The 23,710-nt window shown below is 44.7% G+C and overlaps 1 protein-coding gene and 1 pseudogene across 1 annotated transcript in view; both read right to left on the bottom strand.

Moving 5' to 3' along the window:
* The window catches only part of LOC124805076 (allatostatins), a 523,572-nt gene that overhangs the window by 223,612 nt on the left and 276,250 nt on the right, over nt 1-23,710 (bottom strand). The window lies entirely within an intron of this gene.
* On the bottom strand, nt 713-830 carry LOC124709483 (annotated as a pseudogene).

The raw sequence follows: 23,710 nt of genomic DNA, 5'->3' as shown, positions 1-23,710 counted from the left end.
GTGTTGAGCAATTCGGCGGTACGTCCACCCGGCCTCCCGCATGCCCACTATACGCCCTCGCTCAAAGTCCGTCAACTGCACATACGGTTCACGTCCACGCTGTCGCGGCATGCTACCAGTGTTAAAGACTGCGATGGAGCTCCGTATGCCACGGCAAACTGGCTGACACTGACGGCGGCGGTGCACAAATGCTGCGCAGCTAGCGCCATTCGACGGCCAACACCGCGGTTCCTGGTGTGTCCGCTGTGCCGTGCGTGTGATCATTGCTTGTACAGCCCTCTCGCAGTGTCCGGAGCAAGTATGGTGGGTCTGACACACCGGTGTCAATGTGTTCTTTTTTCCATTTCCAGGAGTGTATATCGGTGGAAAAGCGACTATCTGTATACCTCCATATGGGCCCTAATTTCTCGTATTTTCTCTTTGTGGTCCTTACGCAAAATTTATGTTTTGCAGTAGAATCGTTTTGCAGTCCGCCTCAAATGCTGGTTCTCTAAATTTTCTCAATAGTAAAGCACTCCGTCTTCAGGCAACGAGTGACCTGCCGGGACCATCTGACTGCCGCGTCATCCTCAGAGGAGGATGCGGATAGGAGGGGCGTGGGGTCAGCACACCGCTCTCCCAGTCGTTATGATGGTATGCTTGACCGAAGCCGCTACTATTCGGTCGAGTAGCTCCTCAATTGGCATCACGAGGCTGTGTGCACCCCGAAAAATGGCAACAGCGCATGGCGGCCTGGATGGTCACCCATCCAAGTGCCGACCACGCCCGACAGCGTTTGACTTCGGTGATCTCACGGGAACCGGTGTATCCACTGCGGCAAGGTCGTTGCCTAAATTTTCTCAATAGTGTTCCTCGAAAAGAAATTCGCCTTCCGTCCAGCAATTCCCATTCGGGTTCACGAACCACTTCGTGTTGTTCGGACCTACCAATAACAAATGTAGCAGTCCAGAGGCAGAATTGCACAATGTTAAAAGATACCTGTAATGATTTCTCTAGGAGTGACTTTTTTTTTCGGTGATCTTATAAATTTAGCCGTTAGGAAGTCTTTTGTAAAGGTATTTGTGTGAAGCGTGGCACCGTGCGGGAGTGAAACTTCGAAACTAAGGATTTCAGACGAGAAGAGAAGAGAAGCGTTTGAAACGTGATTTTACAGAAGAATGCGAGAGATTAGATAGGTAGATCGAGCAACTAATGAGGAATCACTAAATCGAATTGCGGGAAAAGAAACTTCTGGCGAAAGTTGACTTACAGAAGGAATTGTTGATTGGCATGAACTAAATGCGAATTTGGTAGTGCAGGGAAAGAGCGGTGGGGAGTAAGGGATGAATACAGCAAACAGGTTCAAATGGATATAGGCTGTAGGCTGCCGCAGTTATTGAGATTTGAAGAGACCTGCAAAGGATAGACGTACGTGGAAAGGTTGATCAAAACAGTCTTCGTACCGATGATTAGAAACATAACAAGAAATTTAGTAATTCTTCGACGCCTTATTTTTTCTTACCGTGCTAAAGTACTATATTGGTCAAGCGGAGAACGAATATGTTAGCCGGCTATATACGTGTATGTAATTTCAGCGTTCATGACACGTGGACACTGTACGGGAGCTGCCCGCACGTGACACGTGGTACTTCAGGGTATGTGCATGCCAGCAGTCGCAAGGAAAAATGTGAGATCCGACATTTTCTCTTAACGTTACGGACTTAACGCGGGGAAGTAGGTCAAAGCCGGGGGGCCGTGTGACGTAAAAGAGAGATGAGGGCTGCGATACGCAGCGGCGCGGCCTTCCGGTGGGCCAGTTAGCCGGGAACGGCTGCTCTTCATTTACACTCGGCGCCGGCTGGAGGTGTACTGAGCGCCAGATCTGGAGACAAGGCCGCCAGCTGCGGAGCCAGCGACTGAGCGCTCTGTGTGCTGCCTGATGATATCAACGAAGCAGGCGGAACGACGCCGCCCCGCCTGTGCCAGACGCAGACACGGTTGCCTAGACGTGCGGCGCGCTCCATCCTCTGCAGATTACCTGCTTCAAGCGGAAAGTGTGTTCTGTTTGGGGACACCGTTATCATACGGTATTGCAGGGTAAGCTATAGATAAAAACGGATAATCGGTATTTACGTGAGACCATGTGTGCCTAATACAATCCAATACGCCGCGTATAAAAACAGGATTTTACGGTGCTCATATCTTGGGTTCCATTCATGTTAAAAGGTATTGTCAAGCGCCTTGGATAGCCTTTGGCTAGGGACTAATTGTATACGCAAGAAAAGGATCGTCTCAGTGTCACTACCCTACAGTACAGGTTCAAAGTGTGAATATTACACATTTCCTCCTGCTTAGGCAAATGGATGGAATAGGTTGGTCTTCTTTCCTTTTTCTTTTTTTCGTGTTTTCTACGGTACATTTCATGGGACTTACAGAGGCACCGTTAGTTCATGGGTGATTCCTCGTCAAACCCAAAGAGGATTTTTTAAAATAATTTCGCCAAAATGCAGACGTGGATTCCGAGACGCTGTGCACAGAAAATGGGTGTAATTTTTGCAATGTATTCCCAAAATCTCGATCTCGAACAACATGTAAAATTTTCTTAGTGTCTTTAATCGTTTCAGAGATACAGAGGTCCAAAGTTATCCTACTTGTACACGTAAAATACGCAAGTAAAATCCAGTATGAGGTGAAAATATAGTTCATAAAGCGACATAGCAGGGAGAAACATGATGTAAAACGTCTCCATTATCATCTGGGAACTCCGTGTTGTAGTACTGAAGCACATGCAAAATCTGTTCGCGTGCAAAACCTTTTTGCACGTAAAATCCGGTCTCAAGCGTAAAATTAGTTCGTGTTATTTGAATTTCACATATGTAAACTCTCTAAATTATCTTGGCCAATAGATTTCTTTTAGTACGAGTTACACGCCCTGATCCAGTAGGAAAAAGAAGAAAACCATCGGAAGAATTCTCCTCTCGGAGTGTATCAAAATGCGACTATGTTCCTGTTTATTTAAAAGAGTCTGACTGAAAAGTGGGGTAGCGGCGCGGAGTATCCGCGAGGTCTGGGGCGTCTTGTCACGGTGCTCGTGGCTCCCCCAGTCGGAGGTTCGAGTCCTCCCTAGGACATGGGTGTGTGTGTTATCCTTAGCGTAAGTTAGATTAAGTTAGATTAACCAGTGTGGAAGCTTAGGCACCGATGACCTCAGCAGTTTGGTCCCATAAGACCTTACCACAAATTTCCAAAATTTCCAAAAAATTCGGGTACCAGCTAACCTATTCTACCTTACTCAGCACTTTTAAAAGTTTCCTAAAATTTTTTTGACAAGCAAACATATTCTCTTTTCTTTTAACGTGCAAGTACGAAGAGGGAACAAAAAGACTGGAAAATCGGATTAAAAATGACGTAAGACTGGGATGTAGTCTTTCTCTCCTAATGCTCAATCTATTAATCGAAGATGCAATATCGGAAATAAAAGGAAGGTGCAAGAGTGGGAATAAAATTCAAGGTGAAAAAATACCGAAGATTCGCTGATGACATTGTTATCCTCAGTGAAAGTAAAGAAGCGTTACGGGATCTGTTGAACGAAATGAACAGTCGAATAAGTACAGAATTGAATAGAGAGTAAACCGAAGGAAGATTAAAGTAGTGAGAGGTAGTAGAAATGAGGACAGCGAGAAATTTGACATCCGAATTGGGGATCGCGATGTAGATATAGTTAAGGTATTCTTATATCTTGGAAAAAAAATAACCCATGATGGGTGAAAAAACGAGGACGTAAAAAGCAAACTAGCACTGACAAAAAGGGCACTTGTGCTCAAGAGGAATCTAGCAGTATCAAACAAAGGCCTTGATCTGAGGAAGAATTGCTGGGGATGTACTTTTGGATTTCAGGAATGTTACTGTCCGCAAATCATTGGCTCACAGATGACGCTTTTGAGAGGTTGCATTGTCATGCTGACGCTTAGCAGAAGTCGGTAAAAAGTGAGGAAATAAACACTAATAAATAACTGTATACGCTTGGATCATCTTCAGATCATGAAGTGATAAAAAATACAATTACATTCTTAGAACAACAGTGCAAGAACAATTTACAAAAATATGTTCCTTTATGACAGCAAACAAATGGTACATAGTGAACCTTCAAATGTTTAGAGTTTAGCGCTCATTTTAGTTATTATTGCTACTATTATGCCAGCCGCGGTGGTCTCGCGGTTAAGGCGCTCAGTCCGGAACCGCGCGACTGCTACGGTCGCAGGTTCGAATCCTGCCTCGGGCATGGATGTGTGTAATGTCCTTAGGTTATTTAGGTTTAAGTAGTTCTAAGTTCTAGGGGACTGATGACCACAGAAGTTAAGTCCCATAGTGCTCAGAGCCATTTTGAACCTACTATTATTTTTCTTTTTTCCTTCTTAAAAATCACAATAATTTAAAAACGGCATTGGATTTAAAATTAAGAAATTACATAACAAAACAGTCTTAACTGCAATAGAAAATTGACGCAAAATTGCAAATGCGGTTAGTCAAGTTTGCGTTTTACCGTAATATACAGTTTATACTACTATAAAAATTCGATCTGATCATGAATCTTGTGGCGTCGTAAAACTAGCGTTACACAACAATAATATGAAATTAATTTTTGTTGCAAAGAACTCCAGCGTCCATAGGGAATAGCGACTTAGTGTGGCTATGCATTACTGTGCAACCATCAGTTGACGATCTTTGGTCGCATATCCAGTTTCATGTTTGCGCAAGCAATGTCCGTGTGTTACGCCGGGACTCTCAGCGGACCTGCAACGCGCCTTCTCCATCGTCAAATCCCGTCGATGCAGCCTTTCACAACTGCACACTACCACGACCGTGGCTGGTCAATGAGCTGCCACACGGCGTGGAGAATGCGCGATGCAGCGCGGCTGAGAGCCCTATTGTACACCTCGACACGGCATGGGCAAACATGAAACTGGAGATGCGCCCAAAGATCGTCAACTAACAGTTGCAGAGCAACACATAGTCGAAGTATGTCACTGCTCTCTCTGAACGCTGAATTTCTTTTCAGTAAGAATTAAATTTGTATTTTATTATGTAACACGACTGTTTCGACGCTACTTGTTTAATTTAAAGATTCATGGTCAGATCGATTATTTATAGTGGTATAAACTTCGATAAAGTCTATTTGCGAATTTGCTTCTAATTTCGTAATATATTTGGCACAATATTGTTATGTAATGTCTCAAATTGAAAAAAAAATGTTGTTTGTAGAAGTCTACATCTACATCTACATCTACATAGATACTCTGCAAAGCACATTTAAGCGCCTGGCAGATGGTTCATCGAACCACCTTCACAATTCTCTGTTATTCCAACCTCGTATAGCGCGAAGAAAGAACGAACACCTATATTTTTCCGTACGAGCTCTGATTTCCCTTATTTTATCGCGGTGATCGTTCCTCCCTATGTAGGTCGGTGTCAACAAAATATTTTCGCATTCGGAGGAGAAAGTTGGTGATTGGAATTTCGTGAGATGATTCCGTCGCAACGGAAAACGCCTTTCTTTTAATGATGTCCAGCCCAAATCCTGTATCATTTCTGTGACACTCTCTCCCATATTTCGCGATAATACAAAACGTGCTGCCTTTCTGTGAACTTTTTCGATGTACTCCGTGAGTCCTATCTGGTAAGGATCCCACAACGCGGAGCAGTATTGTAAAAGAGGACGGACAAGTGCAGTGCAGGCAGTCTCCTTAGTAGGTCTGTTACATTTTCTAAGTGTTCTGCCAATAAAACGCACTCTTTGGTTATCCTTCCCCACAACATTTTCTGTGTGTTCCTTCCAATTTAAGTTGTTTGTAATTGTAATACCTAGGTATTTACACTCCTGGAAATGGAAAAAAGAACACATTGACACCGGTGTGTCAGACCCACCATACTTGCTCCGCACACTGCGAGAGGGCTGTACAAGCAATGATCACACGCACGGCACAGCGGACACACCAGGAACCGCGGTGTTGGCCGTCGAATGGCGCTAGCTGCGCAGCATTTGTGCACCGCCGCCGTCAGTGTCAGCCAGTTTGCCGTGGCATACGGAGCTCCATCGCAGTCTTTAACACTGGTAGCATGCCGCGACAGCGTGGACGTGAACCGTATGTGCAGTTAACGGACTTTGAGCGAGGGCGTATAGTGGGCATGCGGGAGGCCGGGTGGACGTACCGCCGAATTGCTCAACACGTGGGGCGTGAGGTCACCACAGTACATCGATGTTGTCGCCAGTGGTCGGCGGAAGGTGCACGTGCCCGTCGACCTGGGACCGGACCGCAGCGACGCACGGATGCACGCCAAGACCGTAGGATCCTACGCAGTGCCGTAGGGGACCGCACCGCCACTTCCCAGCAAATTAGGGACACTGTTGCTCCTGGGATATCGGCGAGGACCATTCGCAACCGTCTCCATGAAGCTGGGCTACGGTCCCGCACACCGTTAAGCCGTCTTCCGCTCACGCCCCAACATCGTGCAGCCCGCCTCCAGTGGTGTCGGGACAGGCGTGAGTGGGGGGACGAATGGAGACGTGTCGTCTTCAGCGATGAGAGTCGCTTCTGCCTTGGTGACAATGATGGTCGTATGCGTGTTTGGCGCCGTGCAGGTGAGCGCCACAATCAGGACTGCATACGACCGAGGCACACAGGGCCAACACCCGGCATCATGGTGTGGGGAGCGATCTCCTACACTGGCCGTACACCACTGGTGATCGTCGAGGGGACACTGAATAGTGCACGGTACATCCAAACCGTCATCGAACCCATCGTTCTACCATTCCTAGACCGGCAAGGGAACTTGCTGTTCCAACAGGACAATGCACGTCCGCATGTATCCCCTGCCACCCAACGTGCTCTAGAAGGTGTAAGTCAACTACCCTGGCCAGCAAGATCTCCGGATCTGTCCCCCATTGAGCATGTTGGGGACTGGATGAAGCGTCGTCTCACGCGGTCTGCACGTCCAGCACGAACGCTGGTCCAACTGAGGCGCCAGGTGGAAATGGCATGGCAAGCATGTCTACGATCGTCTCCATGGGAGAATAGCAGCCTGCATTGCTGCGAAGGTGGATATACACTGTACTAGTGCCGACATTGTGCATGCTCTGTTGCCTGTGTCTATGTGCCTGTGGTTCTGTCAGTGTGATCATGTGATGTATCTGACCCCAGGAATGTGTCAATAAAGTTTCCCCTTCCTGGGACAATGAATTCACGGTGTTCTTATTTCAATTTCCAGGAGTGTAGTTGAATTTATGGCTTTTAAGACGTAAAAAGAAAATTAATAGTAATAATAATAAACAAAGCAAACTCTAAGCAAAGGGTGAACTCTTATCACCGCTAGTCCCAATTTACATCTACTTAGTATTTGATGCATCTACTTGGGAAGAAAGCGTGACCACTGCTGGCCTCTGTTACCTACGTAACGTTAGTTTGCTGTCATGAGGGATAATATTTTTGTAAATTGGTCTTGCTCTACTGTTCTAAGTGTATAATTATATTTTTTGATCATAGGTTGGCCTGAGAATGGTACTCTGTACCGAAACCAGTAGCCAGTAGGCAAAATAAATAAACTACGATGCGATGGTTCGTTTGAAAGGGCAAGGCCGCCTTCCTTCTCCATTCTTCCGTAATCCGATGGGACCGATGACCTCGCTGTTTGGTCCCCTCCCCCAAATGAACCAACCAACCAAACCGCGACTCTAAACACAAACATAGGCCTACCGCTGTGGCCGAGCAGTTCTAGGCCCTTCAGTCTGGTACCGCGCTGTTCCTACGATTGCAGGTTCGAATCCCGCCTCGGGCATGGATGTGTGTGATGTCCTTAGGTTAGTTAGGTTTAAGTAGTTCTAAGTCTAGGGGACTGATGACCTCAGATGTTAAGTCCCATAATGCTTAGAGTCATTTTGAATTTGAACAGAAACATATACCTTTTCAGTATTATATTGATCGCTATTCCAACGGCAATACGTCAGGAATGTGTAAAGAATGGGTAAGTATTCGGATAGCGCCGAGTAATCACATGGTCGTACATAAACTCGTTCATTGTCCTTTCAAGCAGCCTGGTCGTGTCGTCTTGAAGTATCGCTAATGTTCATACGATCCCCGGCGATCACGCTTTCGTGTCACAAATATTAACGGTGCGACAATTACTCAGTGTGCGGTGACGTAAATTTGAAACGGGCCGGAGTAATTGTGAGCCGACGAGCGCGGCCCTCGCCGGCGCGCCCGCCGGTCGCGATTTATTGGCGAGCTGACGGGCAGGTGGTACGCGTCCGTTTGCACCGCGGCGGGTGTCCGCGCGCCGCGCCCAGCCGCAAAGCAATTTCGGAAAAGCCATTAAGCGCGCCGGCCGGCCCGTGGCGACGTAATGCGCGCCGCGACGCCTCGAGACAAATGCGCATCCACTTGCTGGCGCCGCCGCGCCGCACCGCAGCGTCGCCTGCGGCACCTGTGGCGAAGGCGGACCCGCGAGCCCTGGCTCTTCTCTCTGTCCGCCTCACGAAGCACCGTTATGTAAAATGAATAATAGTTGCAAGCCAAAGGCCATTTCTGTTACAGGTAACTAGAGCTTGTAGCTCTGTAATCAACTGAAGCCTTCCGAGTGTTAACAGGATGAATGTCGGTCGTCGTAAACTTCATTGCACGATATTTCGGCTGGACAACTGCCAGCCATCTTCGGGTGAGCCGAACGACGACTGACGAAGATTTTTTTTTTTTCCTTTATTGAGTTTCGATTCCCACTGAAGGGGGCGGGCTGGCAGCAGCTTATTACGCCGCTCTGCAGCCTACAGAATTTGTTTTAAAAAGATGAAGATAATAAAAAATGACAGTTGGCGATAAAAACGGTGACTTAAAGGTAAAATGGCAGAAAATTCTGGAACTTAAAACATAAAACACAGGGTTGATGATGCTAATAAAATACACAGGGAGCAGAAAAATAATAGAAAGACACTTAAAAAACACGGCGACAGTCTGGTTTCTGTTCGCAAGAGATATAAAATGCACACCCAGCGACAGCATGATTTCTGTTCGCAACACTGTGGAAAGACGCACAACACTGAACACTCACTTAAATACTGCACTAAAAAGTTGCCACAAATATGGCATACCACAGCCGAGAGCAGGTGGGGGGAAACTGGACAGATGACAGGAAGAAAAAGGGGGGGAAGGGGAGGAAAAGTGAAGGGTGGAGGGGGGAAAGGAGCCAATGGAATATGAGGATCCATAAGAGGTGTGAGGGGTGCTGAGCAGATGTGCCAGGGAGTGGGGAAGGCAGAGGAGGGGAATACAAAAGGACTTGGGGGGGGGGGAGAAACGAGATAGGGAGAGGTTAGGTGGGGAGAAAACCCAGGATGGAAGGGGGGAGGAAGAGGGAGCCCAGGGAAAGGACGGAGGAAAGGAGGAGGGTGAGGATCAGAGTTGATAGGAGGGATAAATGGAGGGAGAGAGGGCATCATCCGGGAGGGGGAGTTGAGGGAAGCCACCTTGGGAAAGGAGATGTAGGGTGTAGAGGTGGATGGTAGGGGGGGATACAACAGTGAAGACGGGGGAGGGGGCGGGGATGGGAGAGGAGAGGAGCAACCAGGGAGTGAGGGGGTTCAAGGCGGCGAGAGGTGTAGAGGATGCGGATATGTTCGAGGAATAGGAGCAGATGGGGGAAAGCTCCAGCTTATATAGTGCGCTGATAGTACTGCTGCGCATGCGTTGCAATTGCAGACACAGAAGGCACACGGCCCAGCGGGAACGCCCTCGCTGGTGGAACTGCAGTACTCAGCTGCCGTCGGTATTGTCGCTAGCCGCAGCTATCGAAGTCTTCTGGCGCCTTCGTCTCGAGCAAATTTCGGAGATGACGGGATTCCATGCGTTATTCAATTCGTAACCACTGTCACGGTTCATTAGATTTCTCGCAGTGAGTACTTCAACTGATTCTTTGATAATGGAGTCCCAAAAAGTTGTTGCAGTGGCCAAAATCGAAGTTTTGTCGTACTCCATTGAATGTCCGTTAGAAATACAATGTTCCGCAACTGCAGACTTACTTGGTTGCAGTAGGCGAGTGCAACGTTGATGTTGTGTACAACGCTCTTCCACTGTACGCGTTGTCTGTTCTATATGGGTCATACCACATTGACACAGTATTTTGTGAATTCCTGCCTTCCGCAGTACCAAATCATCCTTCACTGATCCCAGCAAATCCGAAATCTTAGAAGGCGGACGAAAAACCACTTTCACATTAAAATGATTAAGAATCCTTGCTATCTTGAAGGAGATATTTCCGACAAAGCGAAGAAAAGCTAGGGACTTGGCTGGCGCGTCCTCCTCTTTATCCACTTCCCGGTTCCTGGCTCTAGTTGAGAAGGCCCTGTTAATTTGCTGGGTCGAGTACCCATTGTCCCTGAACACCGTCGGCAAATGTGCCAGTTCCTTGGGCAAATTCTCTGCATCCGACACTGTGTGTGCCCTACGTACAAGGGTTTTAAGTACACTCATGGTGCCGGCCGCTGGTGGCCGAGCGGTTCTGGCGCTACAGTCTGGAACCGCGCGACCGCTACGGTCGCAGGTTCGAATCCTGCCTCGGGCATGGATGTGTGTGTTGTCCTTAGGTTAGTTAGGTTTACGTAGTTCTAAGTTCTAGGGGACTTATGACCTCAGCAGTTGACTCCCATAGTGCGCAGAGCCATTTTACACTCATGGTCTGGGATGGGTGATGGCAACTTGAAGAATGCAAATACAAATCTCGCCTACTGCAACCCAGTAAGTCTGCAGTTGCGGAACATTGTGTTTCTAACGGACATTCAATGGAGTACGACAAAACTTCGATTTTGGTCACTGCAACTACTTTATGGGACTCCATTATCAAAGAATCAGTTGAAATACTCATTGCGGGAAATCTGATGAATCGTGACAGTGGTTACCAATAGAATCCCGTCATCTCCGAAATTTGCTCGAGACGAAGACGCCAGAAGACTTCGATAGCTGCGGCCAGCGACAATACCGACGGCAGCTGAGTACTGCAGTTCCACCAGCGAGGGCGCTCCCGCTGGGCGGTGTGCCCCTTCTGTCTCCGCAATTGCAACGCATGCGCAGCAGTACTATCAGCGCACTATATAAGCTGGAGCGGAGAACGTCTTCGTCAGTCCTCGTTCGGCTCACATGAAGATGGCTGACAGTTGTCCAGCCGAAATATCGTGCAATGAAGTTTACGACGACCGGCTGCAAGCCCGAAATCTTTCTGAATAGTTGATTCTGCGGGAAAATTTCAAATTTTACAGGATGAATGTCGCTTGACCTGAACATAGTGAAGGCAGCCTTGTTGTACCATACCAGATATGGTGCGGCTGGTGGGCTCCAGGCACCAGGAGCCACTACTGGGCAAAACCCTAGATGTAATGCTCGCGAACACAAGAATGGCAGAATACATGGAACCAGACACAGAATGTAGGGAAACACACAGCTGGGTAGCATATGTGGGCCTGTGGTTGACAGGTTGGCGAAAGGCGTCAATTCCAGCGTACTGCCTAACACGCCTGCTGACAGACCATAGTCTGGGCACTGAAGAAACTGCGAGATGTACATGAGATGGGGTAGAGGATTTCAATCTACTCTAAACCTTCACATAGTTCACTGAGTGTAGAGATCAGCGCATAGAGGCAGTGCGACCTGAATACTTCCAGAAAAAGGAAACTCTCCTCCAAATAATAGCCAGACTGTCAGCAGTAAAGGGATTTGCTGAGGAATCTTTTGAAAGCAGGGAAGTAGCAAGAATACTCCATTAAATAGAGTGAAAAAGATCTACGATCATGGCTGAAGAGAGCGACCAGCACAAACTGCAAGCAACCAAAATGTTATTGACCGGATGGGTTCGAAACAACCATAAATTCTCGCGCATTTGGAGGACACTGCCTGAGCGTGGAGGGATTACGAACTACCTCTCAGAACCACCGATGATGACTCTGCATGGATCCTGGGACATCAGTAGAAAAGAGGGTATGTCAGGAAAAGAGAAAATCAGTCCTATGGACAGCCAAAATCCTGGGAAACTGGTCACCGACAGTATGTGGGCCAGGTCAGCCAGGAGAACACAGGATATCCCCTTAGGTAGTCTCACGTGAAAACGAACAAGCTGTAAGCTGATGCTACAGTGCGGGTGAAACGTTCGCCGTCACCAGTGATGACGTCTCCTCCATGTGGTTCCCCATGGGCGTCCTAGAGGATGGGTAAAGGTACTCCTCAATAGAAGGTCTTTCCACCACACAGGGGTTAGTTCTTCCGAGTCGGTCTCATTGGGAGTGGTGGAGTTGGATAGTGAATACATAGGGTGGACTTGAAGGGAGGTTGAGCGAAATCTCTGGTATCCCTGATGATGATCACTCTCTGGCAAGGGGAAACCTGCACCAGAGCAACCATTTATGATACTGACCACCTCATTAAGGGGTGCGAACGCCTACCGTGTCACCGATTGCAGAACATACTTAGAGGTGACAAATATTGCTCTAGAACAATGTATTTCGGTGAAATTAAGGTTCGGAATCTTACGAGCTTGTTGAAATATATCCAAGAGTGACAGCTACAACTGCTGGATATCGTATGTATTCTTTACTGAGTAACGAATACACTATTTGATCAGAAGTATCCTGACACCCCTCGCAGTGCGTCCTTGTCCACTACATGTCACGAGAAGCGCCATCCCTTGTCCCCCATATAAAATAAGGGAGGAGCATTGTGTTGTCAGTGGAGAACCAGTAACAGCGGAACGGATCTCCCAGGAGATATCAGTGACTTCGAACATGCACTAGGCATTGGAAATAATCTGAATAACAAATCCGTTAGGGACATTACAATCCCTCTATAGCTGCCATCGTCGACTGCTGATGGTGTTACTGTGAAGTAAAAACGCGAAGAAATAATCACAGCTGTACCAAGAGCAGGCAACCCTCATGTTGTGATCGACAGGGGATGGGGGCGGGGGGGGGGGGGGGTTTGTAAAAAATTCGCATGAAAGCAAAGGAAAGGAGTCACTGGTGAGTTCCAAAGTGTTATCAGCAGTTCAGCCAGAGCAGTGACTGTGAGTGGGGAGGTAAAAAGAATTGGATACAACGGTCGAACGGCTCCTCGTAAGCCACACATTTTTATGGTCAGTGTTAAGCGCGCTTGAGATGATGCAGAGAGCTGCACCACTAAAGAATGGATGATTGGAAATGAGTAATTTCGAGTGATGAACCACACTATACCATGTGGCAACCCGATGAGAGGATTTGGATCTTGCGAATGCCTACAGAACGATAGCTGCCATCAACAGCTGTTCTTTGTTGCTGCCACTGGTACAGTGCGCTTGTAAGGCCTGTCTTAAATGTAAACATATTTGTTTGACACTTAACATTCGGTGTACGAATTCCAGTTTCCCAACGATTCTGATTTCCGTGAACGTTAGCAGCACTTAGTTCAGATACTCAGTGGAACATTACACTACGTTTCCAGTGTTGCCTTACTTGGTGAAGTAATTTACCGTTGACACAGTACTCCATTTGGTGCGTTACTCGTCCCACTGCAAAACTAACCCACTGTTAAACAGGTCTTTACTCCGTAAGTTGTTGTCAGGATGCACATTCTGGAAGCAAAGCACCATACTTAAGTAAAGAAATTAATATCATTGTTTTGTCACTCACTAACGGCTCGTCAGATTGTTGACCGGACGAGAAGGCGCAGTGGTAAAACAATCGACTCCTTTGGAAAGAGCTGCATCTCAATCTCTCGTCCGGGGTTCCAGATTTACGATTTCGATTTCCCAAAAACCAAGGCAAATGCAGGGATGGTACCTTTGAAACAGCACTACTGTTTCTTTCCTAAATCAGAGCTTATGCCCTGTATCTAATGTCTTCGTCCATCATAGGACGCTAAATTCTTATCTTACTTCTATCTTTCGTTGTGTAGGCTATCATTTTAGGAATATACGATGGTTATTTACAAGGTTAAAACAGATTACTATTATCTATAAATATATCTGAGCTGAAAGTGCTAAGAGGGACACCATGTGTATTGTGTACAAGTGATGGGAGGAAGTTTGTCACACGGTTTGCTTGACGCGAGTCTCAGTTCTCAGTCGTGGCTCTTTTGCAGCTAACTAAATTCAAACCACAGTGCGATGGAAATATACTGAATAGCGTATACGCAGCTTCTAATTCCTGGCGACAGTTTTCTGGATTTTATAGGTGTCTTTTTGTTTTTACCGCTGTTAATGTTCATTTATTCATACAATTTGCTCTTACATTTCACTATTTTTTCAGTGAAGTCGGTACCCAAGTACGAAGTGCGTCCAGTAAGTAATGCAACACATTTTTTCCCCGACCAATTTCGCTTAAAAATGCGAAATTTACTGTGGGACGTCATGGAATATTCGTACTACTGCCCCTATAGTTCCATGAAGTTACGACAGGTGGCGCTGCTATACGTACCGTTCAAAATGGCATCTGTAACGTAAGTGTGTTTCAAGCGGAGAGCTGTCATTGAGCTTCTTTAGCGGAAAACAGAACATCGCAGATACGCATAGGCTGTTGCAGAATTTCTGCAGGGACATGGCAATGAACAAAAGAAAGTTGGGCTAGTGATCTGTTCTCGCAACTAGGTCGCGAAAAACTGTCCTGCTGTGACTGCTGCAATTTTGGAACGTGTAGAGACTCTCATTTGAGGTGAGCGACGGATGGTAAACAGACACGTCGCAGCTCAACTGAAGGGCCCTGTTAGTAGTGCTGGCCCACTCGCCCGCCAGCTGGGATACCGCTACCCAAAGGTGTGCGCTCGCTGGGTTCCTCTCCGCCTAACAGAAGACCATAAAGAGTGACGAAGAACCATCTGTGCGGAGTCCGCCCCGGTAGCTGAGTGGTCAGCGTGACAGGCTGTCAATCCTAAGGGCCCGGGTTCGATTCCCGGCTGGGTCGGAGATTTTCTCCGCTCAGGGACTGGGTGTTGTGTTGTCCTAATCATCATCATTTCATCCCCATCGACGCGCAGGTCGCCGAAGTGGCGTCAAATAGAAAGACCTGCACCAGGCGAACGGTCTACCCGACGGGAGGCCCTCGTCACACGACATTTCCATTATCTGTGCGGAACTGCTTGCGAGTTACAAGGCTTATAGTGATAATTTTTTAACGAGCATCGTCACAGGCGATGAAACATGAATTCATCACATCGAACAGAACAGAAAGCGGCAATGCGCGGGGTGGTGTCACGCCATCCCTCCTCCGAAGAAAAATCACAATGCCACACCCTCGGCGTTTTGGAACTCTGAAGGGGCTATTCTGTTACACGTCGTCCCTCATTGAACAACAGTCAACCTGGAAGTGTGCTGTGCTACCCTCAGGAAATTGAAGAAGCGACTTCAGCGTATTCGTCGCCACGAAAATGCAAACGAACTTCTCCATCTCCATGACAACGCAAGGCCTCACAAACGTCTACGCACCCGGGAGGAGCTCAGAAAACTTCATTGTACTGTTCCTCCTCATCTTCCGTACAATCCGGTCTCGCACTTTCAGACTTCCATCTGTTTGGTGCAATGAAGGATGCTCTCAACGGGAAGCAGTAAGTGCGTGATTGGGAGGTTACTGATGCAGCAAAACGTCGGTCGCGACGTCGAACAGTAGAGTGGTTTCATGCGGGCAGACAGGCCCTCCCCGTAAGGGGGTGTAGGGAGGAGATTATGTAGCCAGAAGAATGGGGAATAATATGGTGTATTCGACACTGAATGAAACCAACCCGATTTCAGAAAAAAAGTGTTGCATTGCTTATGAAACGCCCCTCGTATTACCTATTATTTTGTAACCGTTGCAAAATGTTAGTCGTATCAGCACGGGGGTTAGGTACAAGTTGTGGTGTTTATTTTCCTTTTTTTTCAGCTCGGTCATTGTCTGTAATATCACAATGGTGACTTGGTTGTCATGGACGTCTCAGTGATTGTTATCAGACGTGACAGTATATACCGGAAGGTTCTTGTAGTTCTTTAACTCGCTGTATTGAGGTTAAGATGGGGAGGATAAAAAGAGCCAAACTTCATGCTTGCAACAGTTAGGAAAGTAAAAAAGGAAGGATTACCATGTCTTAAATGTGCAAGAGACTGTAAAATCAGTTATTATATTTTAGCAAGATGTGAAATGAATTTCCAAGCTGAAACTGAAGATGAAAACATAGTTTACCACTGTTGCTTATTTTCCAAATGGAAAATATTTGCTGATGAAGACGAGAAGAGATTTAAATAATATGTTCCTCTAGCTTCTAACGTTCACTACGGTTTTCCGTCTAAAGCAGTAGTCGCTAATGAGCTAATCATTTGCTCAGTAGCCAATACTAACATTGTTTTGTTGGTGACGGCGGGAGGGGGGGGGGGGGGGGGGGGAAAGGCACCTAGGGCCCCGCAGGGCCGCATATGTGCCGATGCTGATGTTGTTATTAATTCGTAACGTACATAAATTGGAATGATATGAACTTCCAACAAATAGTATAGTAACGGCTCCAAAAGTCAGCCGCCTGACCCAAAGTACTGATGGTTAAATGCCATCACCATTCTGAGCACTTCCTGTCGACTGCTTCTTGTTTCAGATTGCTGCCACCCTAGGCGACACCAAAGCTGTGACCTGATGGAGTGTTCTTGTGTTTTTTGTGTGAGCGGATGATTGATTAATAACAATAATTATACTTGTATACAAATACATTTTGTAAAATCAGACGCGATAGCAAACGTTTACTAAATGTTCTGACTGCCATTTTTCTTCTACTCATTGTGTTTTATTCAACGGCCCTAAAATAGAACGATCATGAGAAAGATACACTATTTAAAAAGTGCACCAAACCGACGATTTTGAAGGTAGAAAAATAAAAATTTGAACCATACTTCACACGAAATTAACACATTGACTGTTAAGTTTCTTGGATTATATATAGTTAACATTTTTACGGAATTCAAAAATTTTATTTTCAAACAATAATATATGCGCTTTTGTCTCAGAAATTATTCAAGAGATTTCTACAAAATTTTCTCTGTTTATTCTCGTTGCATACGATAAGTTTCTCTCATACGGGTTTTGGTGTTTGGATTATATGGAATAGGAGAATTTTAGAAATCTTTAATTATAATTCTGTAAGCTAAATTGCAAGCACTTTGATCCAAATATCATCTTACATCCAGAATTACAAAATTTTCCTCTTGAGACAATAAATACTGGATTTGTAGAAATAAGTGTACATCATTTCATAATTCTATCCTTCATAGATTCTGAGAAAAAGGTATATAACTTTAAGAAACAAAAATTTCAGAAAATGCAATTTTAAGCCTAAATTTACATTTTTTCTTGTGTCACCTCTTCAGAAGGCCCCAGATTTGCACTTAGGGTCCTTTGTCCCTTCAAGTCTTCTCTTATGGTTTCTTGTCTCCTTCCTTCTTTACGTTACCAGGTCTTCATCTGACTTTTCAGCTGTAGAGAGGCGCTGTTAATCTATTTTTCTCAAGATGTCTTATGTGAAACTTCCTGTCTTAAATCCAGTTCTCGCTAATATCTTCATCCTGCCTGCGTTCCCATCACTAGATACAAGAATATAACACTTGCATAAACTTCCGTCAGTAGCAAAAGAAAAACAAGAATTGCTTTTTCTTAAACAAAGCAGCCGCGCGGTGTTAGCCGAGCGGTCTCAGGCGCTGCTGTCATGGACTGTGCGGCTGGTCCCGGCGGAGGTTCGAGTCCTCCCTCGGGCCTGGGTGTATGTGTTTGTCCTTAGGATAATTTAGGTTAAGTAGTGTGTAAGCTTGGGGACTGATGATGTTAGCAGTTAAGTCCCATAAGATTTCACACACATTTGAACATTTTTTTAAACAAAGCAGTTAGTTTGTTATTGTTTCTAAGATACGAAACAGATTCACAGTTGACGTACAGAACCAAACTTCATTTATCACAGCTTTCTACGTGTATACCGAGCAAGTTTTCTTGACATTAATCCACGGAACTGTTGTTCACTGAGCTTGTATTGAAGTGTCGCTTCGAGAAGTGGCGCGGCAGGAAGGTTGCATCACACATCTGATTATTTTTCAGACACTTCGAATGCATTGTCATCATTGAAACATCGCCCACGGGTTCTCCTAATAAATAAAAAATAGTTTGAAAATTGAAATTTTCCATCAATTTCATGAACGTATCCTAATTTTTCATATTCCTTGCGAAAAATATGTAGACCTTTTAAGATGATCGTCGCTGTAACGAATATTGACGAATCCATGTCACTCCCGTGTCAAAATTTATACCACAGCATCTGATCGGTACAAGTCAGGCATGCTCATGAGTAGTCAGTACTGGAAAACGAACAATAAAACACGCCCCGTCTTACACCCTCTAACCCCGCAATGGGCGCGCTATTTACCGCTCTTGCCCTCAGATACGTGGCCAGTTTAGCTTAGCTTACGGCCGAAGTCGTCAACTTCAGTTAAAAGCGCCGCGCTGGATTAGCCGAGCGGTCTAGGGCGCTGCAGCCATGGACTGTGCGGCTGGTCACGGCGGAGGTTCGAGTCCTCCCTCGGGCATGGGTGTGTGTGTTTGTCCTTAGGATAATTTAGGTTAAGTAGTGTGTAAACTTGGGGACTAATGACCTTAGCAGTTAAGTCCCATAAGATTTCACACACATTCAGTTAAAAATTAAGCACATGTTACAGTATTACTGTCTGTATTTTTGTTACTGAGCAGGAAAACTGCTCTTAAAATTCTATTAAAGTTCGTTGACGCATTTGAATTCGCCTGTTAGTTGCTGGATACGTACCATTATACAATGGACGTCTGAAAAATTCGATGAATGATATCAGAAAGTAAAATAAACAAGAGTTATTACCAAAATATCTTTACTAGCCTTCAAAGTAATCACCATTAGCCAGAATATACTTGTGACAGCGGTTGTAAAGTGTTGGAAACCGTCAGGAAACGCTTCTTGCGGAGTCGTTTGAAGCACCGCGGTCACGCGTTGTTCGTTATCGGCGACATTTCCGAGTTCAACTTTCACGCTCCACGCAAAGTGACTTCATTGACACCCTCTTTATTACACATATTATGCACCGACTGACTTCTTTTTTGTTTCTCCCCCTTAATTTAGCTCTCGAAAGGCTTACGCTTCGCAGACGTTTCACGGGACCACCGTTCTTCGAGAGGTTCCACAAGAAGCAGTTTCGAACAGAAGTGAGTTGCAGCTAAAGGTGATTACTCTGAAAGCCAGTAAAGGTTGAGTAGTTGATTCGGGCTGCATGCGGCCCGCGAGCCGCAGTTTGGAGACCACTTGTGTAAAGAACTTTACCAAGGCTGACTATACGACTTATATAGGCAGAAATAACTCACTAAAAGGAGATAGAGCACTTTTAACAGAGTCACGGAGTCACGAGTTAAAAGAAGGCTTGAAGAATAAGTTGAAAATGCAATGATGAAAATCAATGAAATATGTATTTGGAATAGCACCTAATAACAACGTGAAAACAAAAAACAAGAAAGGAAGTAAAAAGAAGAAGAAACAGAAAACCACATTTAGTGAAACAGAGGACGATGCTGACTACTTATGTAGTTTGTTGTGACCAATTTTTATGTTACTGATAAAGAAACATGGATCCAGTGTATGGAATATAAGATGTGGGCTCATGAGTTACCTACCCCTGAATCAAATAGGTATTATGCATGTCAAACTTCTGAGAGCGCCACCGAAACTGACAAGTCTAAAGTTCTTACATGTTTTTCTGAATTACTATTATAGTGTCTAAATTGGTCTTAAAAACGCTTTGCTGCTTAATTAATATCATTTTTTGTTTTTTATATTCTTAATACAATTCTTTTTTAAAAAAATATTTTTTTTTCTGATCTAAATAACCCATGCCAGCCAAGTCCAATGTTTTTGACAACCAACCAGGAACCGGCATATTGTCACAAAAATTTATTCCGCCAAATCTTTTTTTTTTTTTTTTACTGAAAAGCCAGATTCTTCTAGGGTCTCAAATTTGTGGGAGAATATAACAAGGTTACAAATCACAAGATACACTAATAACAGGTAGGGCACTGGAGACATTTCCGCTTCAGTAACTGAAAATCATAAATTGGTAGAAGCAGCCCCAGTCTCCCCGAAGTGGTTCTTTTAGTTTTAATAACACCGCGGGCTTTTGACAGCGGATTTGACGAATAAAGAAGTTATGATTCGTATTTCTTCTACACTTCGCCAAATGGTTGAAATGCCGCACTGGTGGTGGCTCCGCAAATGCTGAAGAGGGTGCTTAAGTTGGTGGCGCGGCTAACGTACAAAGCGAGTGGAAGCTCCTCGAAGCCGCAGCGCGTCGTGCGCCTAAGGCGGCCCGTGATGCGCTGTTCTATGGCTGCTATTAAAATATAATACTGCTCATTAGCGGTGGGGAGGCTATCAACTCCCGCGGCGTCTCGGAGGGTGTGATCGAGCGGTGTAACTGGAGCAGACGCCTCGCCTCGCCCTCGCATCCTCCCCCGCAAGCTGCAGCTTCCGCCAACCGCTCCGCGCTCTCTAATTGCGTTTATCGGCTCTCCAAGTTCCGACTGTCGCGTCTACCATATCAGTTTCTGGCCGCATTATATCTCAAAAACCATGAGATAGCAATGTGTACGTCATAAACCCCCAAGAACAGGCAGCTAATTCGTCTCATATAACTGTTGGCTCCTCTTGAGAATAAACCATCAAATCTGGGTTAGTTAGCCAAGATAGATCCCTCCACCTGCACATTTACACTCAGAAAGTCACCTTACGGTTGTAACAGAGGGTACTGTTGTGGAAGAGGGTACATTTCTACCATATCGTATCCCACCATATCCAGTTCCCGGTGAGAATTTTGGGCGGGATGAACGAGTGTTCGTAAGCAACTGAACGAATTATCATCATCATTATCAACAACAACATTATCATCATCTCCTTACAAGGACTGGTGTCACCTATTCCGGTCTCTTCATCCATCCATCCATCTCTTACTAGGTCTACTTAGTTCTCTCTTTCGAGTCGACAAGTAATTCGTTATGTTCTCCTTGGCAATCGGTTTACTGTTAACATGACCCTTCCGTTTCATTCTGTTCTCTTCTATCTTCGCCTTAACAGAAGAGATCTTATTTCATCCATTTTGCTACAGCTTCTTCCATATCTCATGAACTTCATCTTTACTGCCTGTATTTTGCCTTTTTGGTTACTGTCAATGGTTTGGAACCATATACAAGAGTGGGTGCAGCCATAATTTTGTAGAAATTCATTCGTTTGTCCTTTCTTGTTTTTCTTCCCAAAGTTATTCCAATTTTCCCTCAAATAGGTTGATGTATTTTAACCTTCTTCTTAATGTCTTTGTCTTAGTTGAAACTAATACCACAACCTAGATACTGAAGAGGGATACTTGTTACAGAATTTTGTTATTTACTGCTTTCGATCTGACTGGATTCTTTCCTTTGAAAGCCATTGTTTTCGTCTTAGTTGCAGTTCCATTTAAGTTGTACTATATCACGTTTTGGTTTAGTCGGTATCCTGTTCTTTGTAAATTATCCTCTGTTTCCTGTATAATTATCTGGACACGGACATATAACAGAGTATTTAATGAAATTACTGTCTCCCAGTAATTATCTAAAATTAAGAGTATTAAATAGTACGCTAAGTCCTGTTTTAATTTCTAAGTGTATTTCATCGTTCCATTCCATAACAAAGTCCTTAATATAAGAATTACATAAATTTGGTGTTAGATTGTACCATTGTTCAACACGTTGGTTCATTAAAATTTCATCTGACATAGTCGAAATTGGACTTATTACTGTTTTTGTATTTACATATAGAGACTTTGTGGTATTAATAAGGTGGTTATGAAAGCCTTTTATCTTCAATATTTTTCACAAAAGGGGTCTTTTTATCTTATAAAATGGTTTCTCATAATGAATAAATGTTAAATGCGCCTCTAAACCAAATTTCCGACGTTTTTCAATAATTTGTATTATTATAAACATATTATCATTAGACGAATGTTTATTTCCGAAACCTGACTGCCCTTCTGAGATTATTGCAACGGTGATAGTTCGTAATGTTTGATTTAGAATTTTCCCATAAACATTAAATCCAGCATATGTAATTTTACTTTCATGTGCTTTTCGAAAGGCAAATAGAAGTAAGATATTGGTAATTCTTCTAGGTGTGTACGCTCTTGGAATTTTAACAATAACCACACCATGATGCACAACGCCTCTCTTATAGCGTCTGGCCGCGGAAGTTATCTAACCTAACCGTGAGGCTCTCGGAATTACTAAACAAACCTGTGACGAAACGCTCTGCTTGTATATTGATCTTATTTATTTACTCTGTCAATTCTCTCTGATGTGGATCTGAGATTCCGACGTTATCCACTGGGACATTTATATACGAGTTGCTAGTTAATTTGCTTCATGTTCCTCGGATCATTTTGCACCATAAATCGTAATGGTGTGGAGAGCCATTTTACAATCACATCCCGAATTAATTTGTACGTATCGTTACACGCTTAACATTTCTTTCTTTTTCGAAAACAAATTTGCAATTGCGAGTTAGTAGTTTTCAACCACCCTCTTTTACACATTGCGATAGCAGAAATTCTTCTAGGAAATAGAAGGTGAAACTTTCTCTGTTTGCTTTCAAATTTTACTTTGCTGTCTCTCAAAGATTTTATATCACTGGATAGGTGCAACTCTGTGCACCCATTTTTTTTACTAAATGTGGAATAATGAATGTCTTTTTCCTTCTGGTATTGTAATTGTTTTCCTCATTATTCCTTTGAACTGTAAAAAATTGTTTACAAAGAACGTCATGGTTCAAATGGCTCTAAGCACTATGGACTTAACATCTGAGGTCATCAGTCCCCTAGAATTAGACCTACGTAAACCTAACTAACCTACCACACACATCCATGCCCGAGGTAAGATTCGAACCTACGACTGTAGCAGTCTCGTGGTTCTGGACCGAAGCGCCTAGAACCGCTCGGCCATACCAGCCGGCAAAAGGTCATGAGAGAATACATATACTGTGAAAAAGTAGTCGCAATGTCCAGCTCCTCAAAAAGATGTCTACAAGATCATAGCTAATTCGTCTCATATAACTGTTGGCTCCTCTTGAGAATAAGCCATCAAATCTGGGTTAGTTAGCCAAGATAGATCCCTCCACGCGGACATTCACACTCAGAAAGTCACCTTATCGTTTTACCAGAGGGTTCTGTTGTGCCAGAGGGTACATTTCCGCCATATCGTGTTCCGCCATATCCTGTTCCCGGTGCGAATTGTGGGCGGAATGAACGAGTGTTCGTAAGCAACCGAACGAATTATCATCATCATCGACATCATCAACATCATCATCATCATCTCCTTACAAGGACTGGTGTTGTGGTCATCTATTCCGGCCTCTTCATCCATCCACCCATCCATCATCTCTTACTAGGTCTACCCAGTTCTCTCTTTCCAGTCGACAAGTAATTCGTTATGTTTTCTTTGGCAATCTGTTTTCTGTCAACATGATCCTTCCGTTTCATTCTGTTCTCCTCTATCTTGGCACTAACAGAAAAGACTTTTACATCTGATCTTATTGTCGCATTCCTTATTTTATCCATTTTGTTACAGCCTCTTACATATCTCATGAACTTCATCTTTGCTGCCTGTATACGAGAATTTTTTTTTAGTTACTGTCAACAA

Source organism: Schistocerca piceifrons, chromosome 7, assembly GCF_021461385.2.
Source record: "Schistocerca piceifrons isolate TAMUIC-IGC-003096 chromosome 7, iqSchPice1.1, whole genome shotgun sequence".
Taxonomy (NCBI): Eukaryota; Metazoa; Arthropoda; class Insecta; order Orthoptera; family Acrididae; genus Schistocerca; species Schistocerca piceifrons.
This window is presented reverse-complemented; position numbering and strand designations above follow the sequence as displayed.